Below are 19,529 nucleotides of genomic sequence, written 5' to 3' on the forward strand. Positions count from 1 at the left end.
ACTTCTGATTCACTTTTTATCCAATCAGAATGTTGGGATCTAACACTGCTATCTAGTGGGCGGGGTTTAAACACAACACTAATTGTCTTTACAACCATTGTCTTTACCAATCTTTACATACAAACTAGTAGTTAAAAAATGATACTGTGTTATTGATTATTAAAAATCGATTTCTGTGTTTTTGTGATCAGACATTAAGTTTATTCTTGACCTAAACTGTATAACGAGTGATCAGATACCATTGGATTCTTTAAATTTTAATTTGGGCAATCTTGAACAAATAACTTCAAAATTTCAAAATTCCATAGAAATCTGGTGCAGAAACCATCAAAAAGTTGTATACAAGCACAGAGTGTTCCTGTGGTATACCCTAGGTGGTTGTTGTTGTGTTGCAAAGTGGTTACTAGGGGATTACTAGGAAGTTGGTTAGTGAATGAGTGCTGCAGTGTGTCAAGGTAGATGCAGTGGCATTTCAGTTTATGGTAGTTTCCATAATTTTGTTTAGTAGTTGTAAGGATGTTAAAGCAGGTCCTATTGTGTCACAGGTGGTTGCTCAAGTGTTGCTAAGTGGTTGCTGTGGTAGCCCATGTTGATGGTTGGGTGTTACATTGGTGTGTGTTATATTGGGAGGGTGCCAAAACCTTTGCAACCCATTTAACCCATTCATTCCTATTGGAATAAAACTATCCATATCTGATCAAAACGTTTTATACAAGCACACACCACACAGTCAGATCAGTCTGGAGTTGGACTGGTGTCTGTCTTACAAAGTGCAAGATAAAATTAGACAGAATTTAAGCAGAACAATTTAAAAATTAAATGAGGTAGCTTTGCACAGTGCAACCATGATTAGATTAGGTTTCTTTCTCTTAATGTAAGAGAGTTTTTTCTTTCCACTTTTGTCACCACAATTATTGGCATCACTTTGTGACTATTTTTGTTGTAAAAAGCGCTATATAAATAAATTTTAATTGAATTGAATTAAATTAGAGTTTCTCAGAATTTAGCTACATGTCTAACATTCTGCTTTTGTTACCATATAATGGACTGTTTTTTTTTTTTCAAATCCAGATTATAATAAAATATGATTATACTATCTCTTTGAGCAGATGCAGTGTCGGCTGAAAGTAAAAAATAATTAATATCCGGTAATAACTGTGATTTCTAAGGGTTGAGAAAAAAAACACTGAGTCATATCTGCTGCTTTAGGCGTCTGAAAGGCCAATTTTTTAGAATCGTGACTCAGCATATGATTCTGAATCATTCTTCGTGACCGAAGTTTAATACGCTGTGTCTCTGCACTGCTCATGTACGTACTGTAAATCAGGAGATGCAGGGGGTGTGTACTGTGTGTGTACTGTGAGTACATGTATATGCTGGTGATATTCTGGATATACAGGAATGAGCTAAATCCTCTTGAGTACAGCGAACGCTCAGCTGATCTGCATTAGAAAACCCTGCCGTTTTACTGTCAGCTCTCTTTCTCATCCAGCTTTTCTCTAAGCTCTCTGAAAATGAGTAACAGAATGAGACTGAATGCTTTTATAGAGCCCCTGAAAGGAGCTGTGGCTCACTCAGTGGCTCCTACAGCTCTGATGAATCATAGGTGTTTATGTGTTTATATCTTCCAAATATTAATTTTCAAATGGAGCGCAGTTATTCATAATAGTTTTTCATTATGAATATGGCATTTGGCTCAGTAATGAAAAATGCATTCAGCACATTCATTTGAAGCACTGATGCAGTGGCTGCTACAAATTGATCTCACTCTAAACAGATATAATAACACATAATTTCATTTCTAATGCTGAAGATTTTGCGGTTTTTAATGTAATAGATCAGTACTGACTGATCCTGAAAGAAATGAACAGGCTGGCTTAATGTAGGGTGTAAACATTGCTCATGTGTGTACCATTATTTCCACACATGATGTAAAACTATTAAAACTAAACTGCATTTATAATTTACTGTGTTATGATGTAAAAAGAACCATGCATTTGCATAAATTCAGCTATTCAGTAGATTCAGTTTCATCCTGGGCAGCTTTGCCTGGAACAGACTGTCTGTACTACATGGAGTAGCTGAATTATAGTCTAGCTGTTAAGCGAGTAGCTAGTAATCATACTGTTCTTTATTATGTGGGGTTATTGTGCTGTTGGTCGCATTAACACACACTCTGTACAAAGTTCTTTGCAGTTTTTTTAATGGTCAATAAAATAAAAAAAACTATGGCCAATGTGAATTAAATAGTTGATATCCAGCCAGATAATATTATTGTAGTTGGAGGTGCTGGACTCAATCGTTGCTTGTTCATCTTGGCAGTGAATACAGTAAACAGAGCTGAGCTCCAGTACTCTACTGTATGTAACTGGTTTGCTAATAAAATACTTAAATTGCACAGTTTCTGTTAAAACATTACACTAACTGCACAGCCTTTAGGCTACAATCTAAACTCAATGAAGGCAGTCACAAATGCTTGGATGAACTGGAAGAAGAATGTGGGACCAAACGAGAATGTGAGACCTTTGGTCTCTACTGTGCAGTTTCACAAACTTGGTGGACACTTTTGGCTTAATTTCTATATCTACATCGAACTAAATGAAATAGAACCACAGTGTCCATTCTGTCAGAATAAATAAGCTACTAATACCAGTGAACAGCAGCCAACAGGAGAAAACATGCCAGGGTAGCAATACACAGGCCAGAATTCGGTACACAGGCAGCAGTGTTGTGCATGAACGAGTTCAAAAGAACGCGTTCATTGAACACGCTCATTTTTTCGTGAAGGTTGAACTGAACGCAACACATTTTTTAATAAAGAACTTGAACGTGAATTAGTTCACATTATGTGTCATGAACGGCAGACATCACTGTAAATGAACGTTGGCAAGAGAGCGCGAGGGCGAGAGAGAGATACAGAGAGAGAGAGAGAGAGAGAGAGACAGAGAGACCAATGACGGGAGTGAAAAAAATGGCAAGTGGAAGTGATGCACGGAGACAGACACCGATTCTCCATTTTCAAAAGGAAATTGCAGTGTCATGAGCAAATGTCTACAATGAGCAGTTTCAAAGAATGTATAGTGATTTCTAGCTTGTAGTGTGAAAAAAAGTATTTATTTGAATATCTCACGAAAAAAGTAAAATGAACTGAACTTTGAACTAGGTTAGAAATAAATTTGTAAACTTTGAGCGTGAACTGTTCACTTTGAGCATGTATGAACTGAACTTGAACTAGTTCAGAAAAGCTGTGAACTGGCACAACACTGACAGGCAGAGAGGCAAAATAGGGCAGGCAAAAATCAGAGTTGGGTACATGGAAAAAACGGTAACACACGAAGATCAAAACAAGGCAAAGTTAAACGTGTTGTAATGCTGGACAAACCAAAACAATACTCAGCACTGGAGCTGAGTTCTGGGTAGTCCCCAGGTGCTAGTATTCAGGCGAATTACTTCCTGAAGGAGTCACATGATCGTGAGAGTCACTGAAAAGTGCATTCTGGGTAGCGTAATCCTGTGACTGGAAATCACAGGTAGAGCCGAGTATGGGCAAGATGGGCGCGGTTTCAGCACCAGGCGTGACACAAGAAGATATCATAACTAGGAACTACAAACAGGTTAGGCATCTAAACAGGATAGGGCATAAATTCATAGTCCAAAAAATGATGTCTTTTTTTCTATTAATTGTCTACAGTCACAGTCATAAAGGACCCTGTCCTTGCCAAGATTGTGAGCTACAGCTAGTTACTGTGGCTGTGCATCACTACATAATTAGCTCTCAACACAGCTGAATGTACAGCATTGTGTGCTTTCTATTGAAATGCAGTGTTTATGAGACAATGCACTGCATCTGCAGTAATGGAGAAGATGGAATGGAGCTATATACAGTTTATTTGATGTGTTGTTTCTTAAAATATGTTTTGTATACAGCATGTCTGTTTATTTTAATATGATACAATATAATTTAGTATTTTTCCTGTATTTAGTTCTGTATCTTTAGTATATTTTGTATATAGTGTTACCTGAGCTGAGCTTCCCTACATGCCTGTCAGTGTAAGTATATTCTGACATGTCGTATAAATTACAAATGAACTTTAATGTGACGTGAGTTGAAGGGACAAGACTTACTCTCAAACCAAAAAGAGTAAAAATTTGGTTTACTGCTAAAAAAAAAAACAAAAAAAACTTTGCGTGTGTGCGTGTGGGCAGTGTTGCAGTTTGGTGATGAAGAGCTTTTCACTCTTATGAGTTTGTTTTATTGCTGCTCGTTCCTCAGGGGCTGCCGCTGCAGACTCATTCACAGGCAATCAAACTCCTCCACAGATCTGTGGTTCCTCAGAGATAGGCTGAGTCTGAGTCAGGGGACCTGCAGGAATGGCTGCTGTTCTTTATGAGGCAAATGTAGCTCTAAAGACCACTCCAGTGACAGAGATTTTACCATCCCAGTTTAGTGCCAGTTTTTCAAAAAACAAAATTATACATTTTTCAAGAACTGTTTTTTCGAGAACCAATCAAAATATTAGGGAAGATCTAGTCAATGGTTGTGGATTAGAATAAAAGAGGTTATTTGAGAAAGGCCTCAGGAAGTTTGAGTGTGTGTGTGATGTTGGGAAAGTAATATTAATCCTGTAATATTAATGTCCTATTTATTGAGACTGCAAAAATTCACTGCTGATTTTTTCAGAGGTTTTGTGGGCCTGATTTAGTAAAACATTGATGTAGGGATGTGCCTACCTGTTGACTTCAGTGAAGAGCTTGTGGTTTACAGGATGATTAGTGTATTTGTGATGGGAAGGTTAGGTATTTTTTGTTTCTTTCAAATGTTGCTGATTGGATCATAAACGTCCACATGAACCTAGCAGTTAGCTGGAGGAGGTTACCAGTGTCTTGTAGTTAATAGTAAGTGAGTGAGTATGAGAGTAGAGTATAGGGGAAGGTAATGGGCCAGATTTTAGGTGCAGGATTTATTATCTTCCTGTTTTATGTTAATTACTAGGACACCCCAGTAACTCCAGTCTTGCCCTGATGATTTTTTGACAGTACCCAGAGGAAAGCAAAATTAAAAAGGAGATATCCTTATAATATCCTTAATATCTCTGTAGTTTCTCCTAGACAACAATGATCAGATGGAAAGACCAAAGAGACAAAGAAATCTCACATTGTGCTCAGATTTGCCACAATTATAACACAATCATTTACTAAAGACAGGAGTCTCAATATAAACTCAACTATTTCTCATCCAAAGACTAAAAGAAAGTTTTTCTTTTTTAATCAGGCATGTGATTCATATAGAAGTTTTAGCATGTTAAATTGTACCAACGCTTACTATTCAAACTTATTTTCACCTAGTATTCTAATTTGTTCAGTAAATAAAAGTCTGAAGAATAAAAGTCTTGTGCTAGATTTGCGGTGGTGGTGGCTCAGATGTTAGATCTCATACTATATGCGTCTTAAACCAAATCCTCAGTTTTGACTCCTTTAACCTCAGACATATCTTATGTCTCCTTTTTGTCTAATGCTGTTTCTCCTTAAGCAATTTTAGGAGAAACCTCTGTGACAAAGTTGATTTTTAAATAAAACCTAAGTGAGAATCACAAATATGTCTCCTGAGACTTTAAAGATCTTCTGGATAAGGGTTTTTCTCTTCACACATAAAAATCACACTAGTGCAGTACATATGTATAATTTGTTATACAGTCGCAGATAAGGGATTGGGCATCAAATTTAGAATTGGTTTATAAACATTAAGAAAATTGGTTTATGCTTGTGTACAGGCTCTTTAAAATTATTTAAGGTGTTAATTCAGATAGTGACTAAGAAGCAAAGAAAGAACTAAGACTTGAGATATGAGATATAACACATATGACATACGGGCACTGCTGTGGGCTTTACTCTGTAAGAAATTAGAGTGCTGGTCGCCATAAGCCTTAGAAACGCTCTGCTAAAGGTGCCGACACTGTACAGAGCGTGTGTCCCGGTCAGAGGAGCTCGTTATGACAGCACTTCACTGACCCTGCCTCTCAAGGCCGTGTTAATGGTGCGAGACGTTTTCTTTTGCAGCGGTGGAATCGGCTGAAACGGCCGGGGAATCTCCAGGGTCTTACATCAGCTTTTATTATATTAAATAAAAGGCAGAAGCAGCTCCAGCACAGTGCACACTGATTTACAGCCTCACACCCAGACAGACATTTACAGACACACGCAGTGATCCGGATTCACTTCTCTCACACATAGTGACCCTATATCTGCTGCTGGTTCAGTCTTAAAGGAAAAGACTGACAAAAAAAGGTTAGTGAGTAGGTGGCAAAGTGCATTGGTAATCACTAATTAATGCTTTTGTCAATGAATGCAATGAATTTCTCAGACCAATACTCTAAAATCAAGTATAAGGCTTTCCGTGGACATAAGAGACAGTTGAAGGATATTGTTTTTTGTTGTTTGGCATGCAGTTGCTATGGTTTTCTAGGTGGTTGCTATGGTGTTACTAAGCAAAAGCTATCTGTGAGCTGCAGTGTAGCCAGATGATTGATATGGTATTTCAAGCAGTTGCCTGTTAATGTTGTAATGTAATTTTAGGTTGTTGCTAAGTAGTTGCTATAAGGTCCTACGTTGTTGCTGTGATGTATCTGGGGTTTGCTAACATAAAAATCTGTATTTCCACTTTTTTTCTTTGCATAATTTTATTGTTTTTATTTTATACAAAATCAGGGTGTTTACAAAATAGATAAATGTTCATAGATTGTATTGTTTCTTCTAAATGTATTACTCTTAAATTTATAAAGGGCGTTTTTTACACCTGTATTTGGTTTCTATGGTCCGGATCGCTTAATGAGTTTGTTAACTTGGAGCATTGAAAACGCTGAAAATTTGTCGAAAATTTGTCAGATGTAGTAAACAGAGTGGGGCGGCTGCGAGCAGGGAATGCTGCACATTACTGCGTGTGTAAACAGCATGGAACAGCAGAGACAGTGTTTGTTTATAGCAGTATATTATCTGGCTAATATGTCAGATTAAACTGTCTTATCAGCAGTTTAGCTCAATTAAAAAGAAGTATATTTTATAGCTGGGTCAGACAGAGACCAGATCACATTCTTACCACAAACGAACTGCTTCAGAAAAAACAAATGGGACTTGGGTTGGGAAGATAATGGTGAAAATTAAGGTCAAATTTGGTGGTGTAATTTATTTGCGTCAAAAACAAATAATGTGTTACTGATTCCAAATTAATCGTGTGCGTTAACGCTTTAACGTTGGCAGCCCTAATTTATACTAATTAAAAAATTTCTAGTAGTTTATTCTTAAAGTAATTCAAAATATTCAGTGTTTTATTATATCAAGGTGGGGGATTTTTGAATGGGCTGGAGCGCAGTGTGAAGGAAAACTTCTGGTTTAAACACTTTTTCAGGCCTTCAGCTCAGCTTAAAACACTGCAGCTCCACACACTTTTATTCTTTAACAGCACTTTTATATCATGTTTTATTCATGCTTTATTCTTATTTTATTTTTATTTCCAATTCACTGTTGTTCTTTTAGATTTTTTTAGTTTTACTTCTTTGTTTTAATCATATTTGAATCATTTATGCTTTATTCTTATTTTAGTTTTTTTTTTTCATTTTTACTGTTATTCTTTTACATGCTTTTTAATTTGACTTCTCTTTGTATTTTCTAACTTGTCAAGCACTTTGAATGACTGTTGTGTATGAAAGGTGCTATATGAATAAACTTGCCTTGCCTTTTGTTTACGGAGTATTTCAACATGTGTTCTTGTATAGCTTTAATATAGTCTTTAATATTAAATTTACAATGTAAAAAAAACAAAAGAAAAGAAAACTTCTTTATTCAGAAGAAACAGTGAATGATCAATTGTCCCAATACTTTTGTCCACATGGGAAAAGTGTGAAATTGTTTCTGCATTTCTGCATAGAGCAGTAGAGCAAAAGTGTTGTGTTGCTGTTGCTGCACTGTGCTGTCAGATACGCTCTCACACACAAAGTTTCTCAGTCTAGACTCATCCTGACCTCATCCCTCAGTCTGGGCTAAAACAGCAGCTGTCGGGCCGAGTCTGTACCGTTTGACTGTGAAACATCCATCCTGCTGCAGCGCGTCAGCGGCGCTGGAAATGGCAGAACACTGAGAGTGATTTAACACGTCTCCATCAGCACAGTTATTATTCTCCATCAGCTCTGCAGCAACGCTCCTCTCTGTTCTTCACTGCTATTTATTTCCTCCTGCTTTAAGACAGAGCGTTTACTTTCCTGTCACTTTTCCTGCAGCTGGGACTAAAATGTTCTGCTTGATTTGGCAATTATGTTGTTTTTGAGAGACACTTTAAGTGACAGGTCATGTGAAAATTCAAAAAATAATCAGTATATATATAAATAAATGTGGATTTTTTCTCTCTCTACCGCCACCTTCTGTTAGCTTTATTGAACTGCAGATTATGTAGAACTCAGTTAAATCTTGTTTATAATAACATAGCACTATAAAAGGGTCAAAAACAATTACTGTATTATAGGGAATAGTATATTATATTAAAAATATTATATTTTTTTAATATTAAATGACAATTATAGGGGATCGGTTTTAAAATATTAAAAATGTTTAGTACTTTCAATATTCATTTATTTTAGTAAAAACAAAGTATAACTAGAAAAGGTAAAGTTCGTGAACGAACTTTAAGTTGGCTTGGAAAAGAACGCTATTAACGTTAAAAAGTTAAAATGGTTGCTAAACGCTAAATGCCAAAAACACGGAAATCTAAAAACGTTTGGTTAAACGTTGAAATCTAAAAATGTGTGGTTAAACGCTGAAAACTAAAAATGTTTGGTTAAACCCTGAAATCTAAAAACATTTGGATAAATGCTAAAATCTTGGAAGTGGTTGCTAGGCAGTTGCTAACGTCTTACAGGTGGTTGCTAAGCTGTTGCTCAGTGGTTGATAGTTATTTGCTAATGTATTACACATGGTTGCTAAGTGGTTGCAAGGCGGTTGCTAAACAGTTGTTTACGTTTTCCTAGTGGTTGCTAAGTGGTTGTTAGGCAGTTGCTATTGTTTCTAATGTGGTTGCTAAGCTGTTGCTAGGCTGTTTCTAACGTTTTCCTGGTGGTTGCTAAGGTGTTGCTAACTGGTTGCTAGGCAGTTGCTATAATTTCTAAAGTGGTTGCTAAGTGGTTGCTAGGCAGTTGCCAACGTTTTCCAGGTGGTTGCTAAGGTGTTGCTAACTGGTTGCTAGGCAGTTGCTATAATTTCTAAAGTGGTTGCTAAGTGGTTGCTAGGCAGTTGCCAACGTTTTCCAGGTGGTTGCTAAGGTGTTGCTAACTGGTTGCTAGGCAGTTGCTATAATTTCTAAAGTGGTTGCTAAGTGGTTGCTAGGCAGTTGCTAATGTTTTCCTAGTGGTTGCTAAGGTGTTGCTAAGTGGTTGCTAGGCAGTTGCTATCGTTTCTAAAGTGGTTGCTAAGCTGTTGCTAGGCTGTTTCTAACGTTTTCCTGGTGGTTGCTAAGGTGTTGCTAACTGGTTGCTAGGCAGTTGCTATAATTTCTAAAGTGGTTGCTAAGTGGTTGCTAGGCAGTTGCTAACGTTTTCCAGGTGGTTGCTAAGGTGTTGCTAAGTGGTTGCTAGGCAGTTGCTAACGTTTTCCAGGTGGTTGCTAAGTTGTTGCTAACTGGTTGCTAGGCAGTTGCTATAATTTCTAAAGTGGTTGCTAAGTGGTTGCTAGGCAGTTGCTAACGTTTTCCTAGTGGTTGCTAAGGTGTTGCTAAGTGGTTGCTAGGCAGTTGCTATTGTTTCTAAAGTGGTTGCTAAGCTGTTGCTAGGCTGTTTCTAACGTTTTCCAGGTGGTTGCTAAGGTGTTGCTAACTGGTTGCTAGGCAGTTGCTATAATTTCTAAAGTGGTTGCTAAGTGGTTGCTAGGCAGTTGCTAACGTTTTCCAGGTGGTTGCTAAGGTGTTGCTAAGTGGTTGCTAGGCAGTTGCTATCGTTTTCCAAGTGGTTGCTAGGCAGTTGCTAAGTGGTTGCTAGGCAGTTGCTAACGTTTTCCAGGTGGTTGCTAAGTGGTTGCTAGGCAGTTGCTAACATTTTCCAGGTGGTTGCTAGGCAGTTGCTAAGTTGTTGCTAGGCAGTTGCTAACGTTTTCCAAGTGGTTGCTAAGTGGTTGCTAGGCAGTTGCTAACGTATTCCAGGTGGTTGCTAGGCAGTTGCTAAGTGATTGCTAGGCAGTTGCTAACGTTTTCCAGGTGGTTGCTCAGTGGTTGCTAGGCAGTTGCTAACGTTTTCCAGGTGGTTGCTAAGTGGTTGCTAGGCAGTTGCTAACGTATTCCAGGTGGTTGCTAGGCAGTTGCTAAGTGGTTGCTAGGCAGTTGCTAACGTTTTCCAAGTGGTTGCTAGGCAGTTGCTAAGTGGTTGCTAGGCAGTTGCTAACGTTTTCCAGGTGGTTGCTAAGTGGTTGCTAGGCAGTTGCTAACGTTTTCCAGGTGGTTTCTAGGCAGTTGCTAAGTGGTTGCTAGGCAGTTGCTAACGTTTTCCAAGTGGTTGCTAGGCAGTTGCTAAGTGGTTGCTAGGCAGTTGCTAACGTTTTCCAGGTGGTTGCTAAGTGGTTGCTAGGCAGTTGCTAACATTTTCCAGGTGGTTGCTAGGCAGTTGCTAAGTTGTTGCTAGGCAGTTGCTAACGTTTTCCAGGTGGTTGCTAAGTGGTTGCTAGGCAGTTGCTAACGTATTCCAGGTGGTTGCTAGGCAGTTGCTAAGTGGTTGCTGGGCAATTGCTAACGTTTTCCAGGTGGTTGCTCAGTGGTTGCTAGGCAGTTGCTAACATTTTCCAGGTGGTTGCTAAGGTGTTGCTAAGTGGTTGCTAGGTAGTTGCTAACGTTTTCCAGGTGGTTGCTAAGGTGTTGCTAAGTGGTTGCTAGGCAGTTGTGAAGGTTTTCCAGGTGGTTGCTAAGGTGGTTGCTAAGCAGTTAATAGGTGGTTGCTAAACCCTGGCTGGGCTGCCGGGGTGTCCAAACTTTTGACTGATAGCTGCTCCATACAGCAGCTCCTCCATACACTCACAGTACTGGAGGAGCAGGGGAGAGAAGGGGTTCCGTGCGCAGAGCTGCTCGTGTGCGAGTTAGAACTCTGGGCCCCCCATTCATTTCTATGGGGAAACTTCGTACGACATTTGTACGAAATCCGTACGACGTATCGTTTCGTAAAGCATATTTTCGGAAAGAACTCAATAAGTTCTATAGGTCATCCGAATTTCAGCTTCATATCTTAAATATTGTGACGTTCACGGCCGTTCAAAATTCTCCTAGTTCATTGTCTATGGGAAAAAGGGCGTACGTTTACGAAGTTTTTACGAAAATCGTACGATGTATCGCTCCAAAAAGCACAAGCACACCCCGCGGCTATAAGTTCTACCATCGTGTGAAGTTTCGTGGTTCTAGCTCGAAAGCTCTAGGAGGAGTAGTTGTTTATAAAACGTGGCGAGAATAATAATAATAACTAGAAAAGGAAAGTTCGATAACGAACTTTAAGTTGGCTTGGAAAAGTACGTTAATAACGTTGAAAAAGTTAAAATGGTTGCTAAGATATTTCTGTCTAAAGCGTGTGAAGAGTGGTTGCTTTGCTGTTGACTTTCAGCTAAATGTTAAAGTCTAAAAAGTTTTGGCTAACATGGTGAAAAGCTAATAATTGTCTTATAAAGTAATATAAACACTTTACTTTATATATACCTATATAAAGTAAAGTGTTGCTAAGTGGTTGCTAGGTAGTTACTAGGCAGTTGCTAATGTATTCCACATCGTTGCTTAGTGTTTGCTAATTGGTTGCTAAGCAGATTCTTACATATTCCAGGTGGTTGCTAAGCTGTTGCTAACTGGTTGCTAGGCAATTGCTAATGTATTCCACATGGTTGTTAAGTGGTTGCTAGGCAGTTTCTAATATTTTCCAGGTGGTTGCTAAGTGGTTGCTAACTGGTTGCTATGCAGTTGCTAACATATTCCACATGGTTTCCAAGTGGTTGCTAAGGTGTTGATACGGTATCCGGGTTGGTTGCTAAGGTGTTGCTAGGTGGTTGCTAAGGTGTTGCTATGGTATCCAGGGTGGTTGGTAAGGTGTTGCTAGGTGGTTGCTAGGTGGTTGCTAAGGTGTTGCTATGGTATCCGGGGTGTTGCCAAGGTGTTGCTAGGTGGTTGCTAGGGTGTTGCTAGGCGGTTGCTAGGCGGTTGCTATGGTATCCGGGGTGGTTGCTAAGGTGTTGCTAGGTGGTTGCTAGGTGGTTGCTAAGGTGTTGCTATGCGGTTGCTAAGGTGTTGCTATGGTATCTGGGGTGGTTGCTAAGGTGTTGCTAGGTGGTTGCTAGGGTGTTGCTATGGTATCTGGGGTGGTTGCTAAGGTGTTGCTAGATGGTTGCTAAGGTGTTGCTATGGTATCCGGGGTGGTTGCTAAGGTGTTGCTAGGTGGTTGCTAAGGTGTTGTTATGGTATCCTGGGTGGTTGCTAAGGTGTTGCTAGGTGGTTGCTAGGCGGTTGCTAAGGTGTTGTTATGGCATCCGGGGTGGTTGCTAAGATGTTGCTAGGTGGTTGCTAAGGTGTTGCTATGGTATCCGGGGTGGTTGCTAAGGTGTTGCTAGGTGGTTGCTAAGGTGTTGCTAGGTGGTTGCTAAGGTGTTGCTATGGTATCTGGGGTGGTTGCTAAGGTGTTGCTAGGCGGTTGCTAAGGTGTTGCTAGGCGGTTGCTAAGGTGTTGCCAGGTGGTTGCTAAGGTGTTGCTATGGTATCCGGGTGGTTGCTAGGTGGTTGCTAACGTGTTGCTAGGCGGTTGCTAAGGTGTTGCTATGGTATCCAGGGTGGTTGCTAAGGTGTTGCTAGGCGGTTGCTATGGTATCTGGGTTGGTTGCTAAGGTGTTGCTAGGTGGTTGCTAAGGTGTTGCTAGGTGGTTGCTAAGGTGTTGCTAGATGGTTGCTAAGGTGTTGCTATGGTATCCGGGGTGGTTGCTAAGGTGTTGCTAGGTGGTTGCTAGGTGGTTGCTAAGGTGTTGCTATGTTATCCTGGGTGGTTGCTAAGGTGTTGCTAGGTGGTTGCTAGGCGGTTGCTAAGGTGTTGCTATGGTATCCGAGGTGGTTGCTAAATGGTTACTAGGCAGTTCCTAACGTATTCCACATGGTTGCTAAGTGGTTGCTAGGCACTTGCTAATGTTTTCCAGGTGGTTGCTAAGGTGTATCTAACTGGTTGCTAGGCAGTTGCTAATATTTCTGAAGTGGTTGCTAAGCAGTTGCTAGGCAGTTGTTAACGTTTTCCAGGTGGTTGCTAAGGTGTTGCTAACTGGTTGCTAGGCAGTTGCTAACGTATTCCACATGGTTGCTAAGTGGTTGCTAGGCAGTTGCTAACATTTTCCAGGTGGTTGCTAAGGTGTTGCTAACTGGTTGCTAGGCAGTTGCTAACATATTCCAGACATAAAAAGAAAGAGAAAGCAAGACATAGAAAAGTAGAGTGAAAGAGAAGTAGAGAGAAGAGCGAGAAATAAAGAAAGAGTAAGAGAGAATAGAGAAATAGAAAAGTAGCGAGAAAGAGAAATTGAGACGTAGAGAGAGAGAGTGAGAAAGAGAGAAAGAAAGAGTGAGAAATAGAGAAGTAGAGAGTAAAAGAGAGAGTGAGAAATAGAGACGTAGAGAGAGAGTGAGAAAGAGAGTGAGAAATTCAGAAGTAGAGTGAGAAAGAGAGTGAGAAATAGAGAAGTAGAGAGCAAAAGAGAGTGAGAAATAGAGAAGTAGAGAGAGTGAGAAAGAGAGAGTGAGAAATAAAGAAATGTAAAGAGCAAAAGAGAGAGTGAGAAATAGAGAAGTAGAGAGAAAAAGATATAGAGACATAGAGCGTGAGAAAGAGATAAGTAGAGAGCAAAAGAGAGTGAGAAATAGAGAAGTAGAGAGCAAAAGAGAGAGTGAGAAATAGAGACGTAGAGAGAGTGAGAAATAGAGAAGTAGAGAGCAAAAGAGAGTGAGAAATAGAGAAGTAGAGAGAGTGAGAAAGAGAGTGTGAGAAATAGAGACGTAGAGAGAGAGTGAGAAAGAAAGAGTGAGAAATAGAGAAGTAGAGAGCAAAAGAGAGTGAGAAATAGAGAAGTAGAGAGCAAAAGAGAGTGAGAAATAGAGACATAGAGAGAGAGTGAGAAAGAGAGAGTGAGAAATAGAGAAGTAGAGAGCAAAAGAGAGAGTGAGAAGTAGAGAGCAAAAGAGAGAGCGAGAAGTAGATAAGTAGAGAGCAAAAGAGAGAGTGAGAAACAGAGAAGTAGAGAGCAAAAGATAGAGTGAAAAGTAGAGAGAGAGTGAGAAAGAGAGAGTGAGAGAAGTAGAGAGAGAGTGAGAAAGAGAGAGTGAGAGAAGTAGAGAGAGAGTGAGAAAGAGAGAGTGGTTGCTAAGCAGTTAATAGGTGGTTGCAAAGCGCTGGCTGGGGTGCCCGGGGTGTCCAAACTTTTGACTGATAGCTGCTCCATACAGCAGCTCCTCCATACACTCACAGTACTGGAGGAGCAGGGGAGAGAAGGGGTTCCGTGCGCAGAGCTGCTCGTGTGTGAGATGGAACTCTGGGCCCCCCATTCATTTCTATGGGAAAACTTCGTACGACAATTGTACGAAAACCGTACGTCGTATCGCTTCGCAACCTACTATTAATTTAAAGATCTTGATAAGATCTATTAGCTCGCCGAATTTGGTCTCCGTATCTCAAAAATTGTGACCGTCACGGACGTTCAAAATTCTCCCCCATTCATTCCTATGGGGAAAAAATGCGTACGTTTACGAAGTTTTTACGAAAACCGTACGATAAATCGCTCCAAAAAGCACAAGCAACGTAATTCACTATAGGTCCTACGATCCGTGAAAGTTTCGTGATTCTACGATAAAAGCTCTAGGAGGAGTAGCGTACAGAAAAAAAGGCGTAAGAATAATAATAATAACTAGAAAAGGAAAGTTCGATAACGAACTTTAAGTTGGCTTGGAAAAGTACGTTAATAACGTTGAAAAAGTTAAAATGGTTGCTAAGATATTTCTGTCTAAAGCGTGTGAAGAGTGGTTGCTTTGCTGTTGACTTTCAGCTAAATGTTAAAGTCCAAAAAGTTTTGGCTAACATGGTGAAAAGCTAATAATTGTCTTATAAAGTAATATAAACACTTTACTTTATATATACCTATATAAATTAAAGTGTTGCTAAGTGGTTGCTAGGTAGTTACTAGGCAGTTGCTAATGTATTCCACATCGTTGCTTAGTGTTTGCTAATTGGTTGCTAAGCAGATTCTTACATATTCCAGGTGGTTGCTAAGCTGTTGCTAACTGGTTGCTAGGCAATTGCTAATGTATTCCACATGGTTGTTAAGTGGTTGCTAGGCAGTTTCTAATATTTTCCAGGTGGTTGCTAAGTGGTTGCTAACTGGTTGCTATGCAGTTGCTAACATATTCCACATGGTTTCCAAGTGGTTGCTAAGGTGTTGATATGGTATCCGGGTTGGTTGCTAAGGTGTTGCTAGGTGGTTGCTAAGGTGTTGCTATGGTATCCAGGGTGGTTGGTAAGGTGTTGCTAGGTGGTTGCTAAGGTGTTGCTATGGTATCCGGGGTGTTGCCAAGGTGTTGCTAGGTGGTTGCTAGGCGGTTGCTATGGTATCCGGGGTGGTTGCTAAGGTGTTGCTAGGTGGTTGCTAAGGTGTTGCTATGCGGTTGCTAAGGTGTTGCTATGGTATCTGGGGTGGTTGCTAAGGTGTTGCTAGGTGGTTGCTAGGGTGTTGCTATGGTATCTGGGGTGGTTGCTAAGGTGTTGCTATGGTATCCGGGGTGGTTGCTAAGGTGTTGCTAGGTGGTTGCTAAGGTGTTGTTATGGTATCCTGGGTGGTTGCTAAGGTGTTGTTAGGTGGTTGCTAGGCGGTTGCTAAGGTGTTGTTATGGTATACGGGGTGGTTGCTAAGATGTTGCTAGGTGGTTGCTAAGGTGTTGCTATGGTATCCGGGGTGGTTGCTAAGGTGTTGGTAGGTGGTTGCCAAGGTGTTGCTAGGTGGTTGCTAAGGTGTTGCTAGGTGGTTGCTAAGGTGTTGCTAGGTGGTTGCTAAGGTGTTGCTAGGTGGTTGCTAAGGTGTTGCTATGGTATCTGTGGTGGTTGCTAAGGTGTTGCTATGGTATCTGGGTGGTTGCTAGGTGGTTGCTAACGTGTTGCTAGGCGGTTGCTAAGGTGTTGCTATGGTATCCAGGGTGGTTGCTAAGGTGTTGCTAGGCGGTTGCTAAGGTATTGCTATGGTATCCGGGGTGGTTGCTAAGGTGCTGGTAGGTGGTTGCAAGGTGGTTGCTAAGGTGTTGCTAGGCGGTTGCTAAGGTGTTGCTATGGTGTCTGGGGTGGTTCCTAAGGTGTTGCTAGGTGGTTGCTAAGGTGTTGCTATGGTATCTGGGGTGGTTGCTAAGGTGTTGCTAGGTGGTTGCTAAGGTGTTGCTAGATGGTTGCTAAGGTGTTGCTATGGTATCCAGGGTGGTTGCCAAGGTGTTGCTAGGTGGTTGCTAGGGTGTTGCTAGGCGGTTGCTAAGCGGTTGCTATGGTATCCGGGGTGGTTGCTAAGGTGTTGCTAGGTGGTTGCTAAAGTGTTGCTATGGTATCCGGGGTGCTTGCTAAGGTGTTGCTAGGCGGTTGCTATGGTATCTGGGTTGGTTGCTAAGGTGTTGCTAGGTGGTTGCTAAGGTGTTGCTAGGTGGTTGCTAAGGTGTTGCTAGATGGTTGCTAAGGTGTTGCTATGGTATCCGGGGTGGCTGCTAAGGTGTTGCTAGGTGGTTGCTAGGCGGTTGCTAAGGTGTTGCTATGGTATCCGAGGTGGTTGCTAAATGGTTACTAGGCAGTTGCTAACGTATTCCACATGGTTGCTAAGTGGTTGCTAGGCACTTGCTAATGTTTTCCAGGTGGTTGCTAAGGTGTACCTAACTGGTTGCTAGGCAGTTGCTAATTTTTCTAAAGTGGTTGCTAAGCAGTTGCTAGGCAGTTGCTAACGTTTTCCAGGTGGTTGCTAAGGTGTTGCTAACTGGTTGCTAGGCAGTTGCTAACGTATTCCACATGGTTGCTAAGTGGTTGCTAGGCAGTTGTGATAATTTCTAAAGTGGTTGCTAAGTGGTTTCTAGGCAGTTGCTAACATTTTCCAGGTGGTTGCTAAGGTGTTGCTAACTGGTTGCTAGGCAGTTGCTAACATATTCCAGATGGTTGCTGAGCGGTTGTGATCATTTCTAAAGTGGTTGCTAGGCAGTTGCTAATGTTTACCAGGTGGTTGCTAAGGTGTTGATAACTGGTTGCTAGTTTGTTGCTTATCATTTCTAAAATGGTTAAAGTAGAGAAAAAGAGAGAGTGTTAAATGTAGAAGTACAGAAAAAGGGAGAGCAAGAAATAAAGAAGTAGGGAGAAAATTGCGAGAAAAAGAGAAAGAACACGCGAGAATGTGAGAAAAAGAGTGACAAGTTGAGAGAAATATTGAGCGAGAAAAAGAGAATTAGAGAAAAAGGGACATCGAGAAATAAAGAAGTAGAGAAAGAAAGAGGAAGTAGTAGAGAGATAGATAGAAAGAGAAAGCAAGACATAGAAAAGTAGAGTGAAAGAGAAGTAGAGAAGAGCGAGAAATAAAGAAAGAGTAAGAGAGAATAGAGAAATAGAAAAGTAGCGAGAAAGAGAAATTGAGACGTAGAGAGAGAGTGAGAAAGAGAGTGAGAAATTCAGAAGTAGAGTGAGAAAGAGAGTGAGAAATAGAGAAGTAGAGAGCAAAAGAGAGTGAGAAATAGAGACGTAGAGAGAGAGTGAGAAATAGAGAGTGAGAAATAAAGAAATGTAAAGAGCAAAAGAGAGAGTGAGAAATAGAGAAGTAGAGAGAAAAAGATATAGAGACATAGAGCGTGAGAAAGAGATATATAGAGAGCAAAAGAGAGTGAGAAATAGAGAAGTAGAGAGCAAAAGAGAGAGTGAGAAATAGAGACGTAGAGAGAGAGTGAGAAATAGAGAAGTAGAGAGCAAAACAGAGAGTGAGAAGTAGAGAGCAAAAGAGAGAGCGAGAAGCAGAGAGCAAAAGAGAGAGTGAGAAATAGAGAAGTAGAAAGCAAAAGAGAGTGAGAAATAGAGAAGTAGAGAGCAAAAGAGAGTGTGAGAAGTAGAGAGCAAAAGAGAGAGTGAGAAATAGAGAAGCAGAGAGCAAAAGAGAGAGTGAGAAGTAGAGAGCAAAAGAGAGAGTGAGAAGTAGATAAGTAGAGAGCAAAAGAGAGAGTGAAAAGTAGAGAGAGAGTGAGAAAGAGAGAGTGAGAGAAGTAGAGAGAGAGTGAGAAAGAGAGAGTGAGAGAAGTAGAGAGAGAGTGAGAAAGAGAGAGTGGTTGCTAAACAGTTAATAGGTGGTTGCAAAGCGCTGGCTGGGGTGCCCGGGGTGTCCAAACTTTTGACTGATAGCTGCTCCATACAGCAGCTCCTCCATACACTCACAGTACTGGAGGAGCAGGGGAGAGAAGGGGTTCCGTGCGCAGAGCTGCTCGTCTGTGAGATGGAACTCTGGGCCCCCCATTCATTTCTATGGGAAAACTTCGTACGACAATTGTACGAAAACCGTACGTCGTATCGCTTCGCAACCTATTATTAATTTAAAGATCTTGATAAGATCTATTAGTTTGCCGAATTTGGTCTCCGTATCTCAAAAATTGTGACCGTCACGGACGTTCAAAATTCTCCCCCATTCATTCCTATGGGGAAAAAATGAGTACGTTTACGAAGTTTTTACGAAAACCGTACGATAAATCGCTCCAAAAAGCACAAGCAACGTAATTCACTATAGGTCCTACGATCCGTGAAAGTTTCGTGATTCTACGATAAAAGCTCTAGGAGGAGTAGCGTACAGAAAAAAAGGCGTAAGAATAATAATAATAACTAGAAAAGGAAAGTTCGATAACGAACTTTAAGTTGGCTTGGAAAAGTACGTTAATAACGTTGAAAAAGTTAAAATGGTTGCTAAGATATTTCTGTCTAAAGCGTGTGAAGAGTGGTTGCTTTGCTGTTGACTTTCAGCTAAATGTTAAAGTCCAAAAAGTTTTGGCTAACATGGTGAAAAGCTAATAATTGTCTTATAAAGTAATATAAACACTTTACTTTATATATACCTATATAAAGTAAAGTGTTGCTAAGTGGTTGCTAGGTAGTTACTAGGCAGTTGCTAATGTATTCCACATCGTTGCTTAGTGTTTGCTAATTGGTTGCTAAGCAGATTCTTACATATTCCAGGTGGTTGCTAAGCTGTTGCTAACTGGTTGCTAGGCAATTGCTAATGTATTCCACATGGTTGTTAAGTGGTTGCTAGGCAGTTTCTAATATTTTCCAGGTGGTTGCTAAGTGGTTGCTAACTGGTTGCTATGCAGTTGCTAACATATTCCACATGGTTTCCAAGTGGTTGCTAAGGTGTTGATATGGTATCCGGGTTGGTTGCTAAGGTGTTGCTAGGTGGTTGCTAAGGTGTTGCTATGGTATCCAGGGTGGTTGGTAAGGTGTTGCTAGGTGGTTGCTAGGTGGTTGCTA

At 40.5% G+C, this 19,529-nt stretch overlaps 1 long non-coding RNA gene across 3 annotated transcripts; it reads left to right on the top strand.

Annotated features, from left to right (window-relative positions):
* Window positions 1-12,170: 12,170 nt before the first annotated feature.
* Window positions 12,171-16,830, top strand: LOC125782263 (uncharacterized). Of its 3 annotated transcripts, none has more exons than XR_007424890.1 (3): window positions 12,171-12,228; window positions 13,041-15,646; window positions 16,762-16,830. It is a non-coding gene; the product is annotated as an uncharacterized LOC125782263 (long non-coding RNA). The 3 variants fall into 3 exon arrangements; XR_007424889.1 differs by lacking the exon at window positions 12,171-12,228 and adding an exon at window positions 12,249-12,423; XR_007424891.1 differs by lacking the exon at window positions 12,171-12,228 and adding an exon at window positions 12,906-12,975.
* The last annotated feature ends 2,699 nt before the right edge of the window (window positions 16,831-19,529 follow it).

This window comes from Astyanax mexicanus, chromosome 16, assembly GCF_023375975.1.
Source record: "Astyanax mexicanus isolate ESR-SI-001 chromosome 16, AstMex3_surface, whole genome shotgun sequence".
Taxonomy (NCBI): domain Eukaryota; kingdom Metazoa; phylum Chordata; class Actinopteri; order Characiformes; family Acestrorhamphidae; genus Astyanax; species Astyanax mexicanus.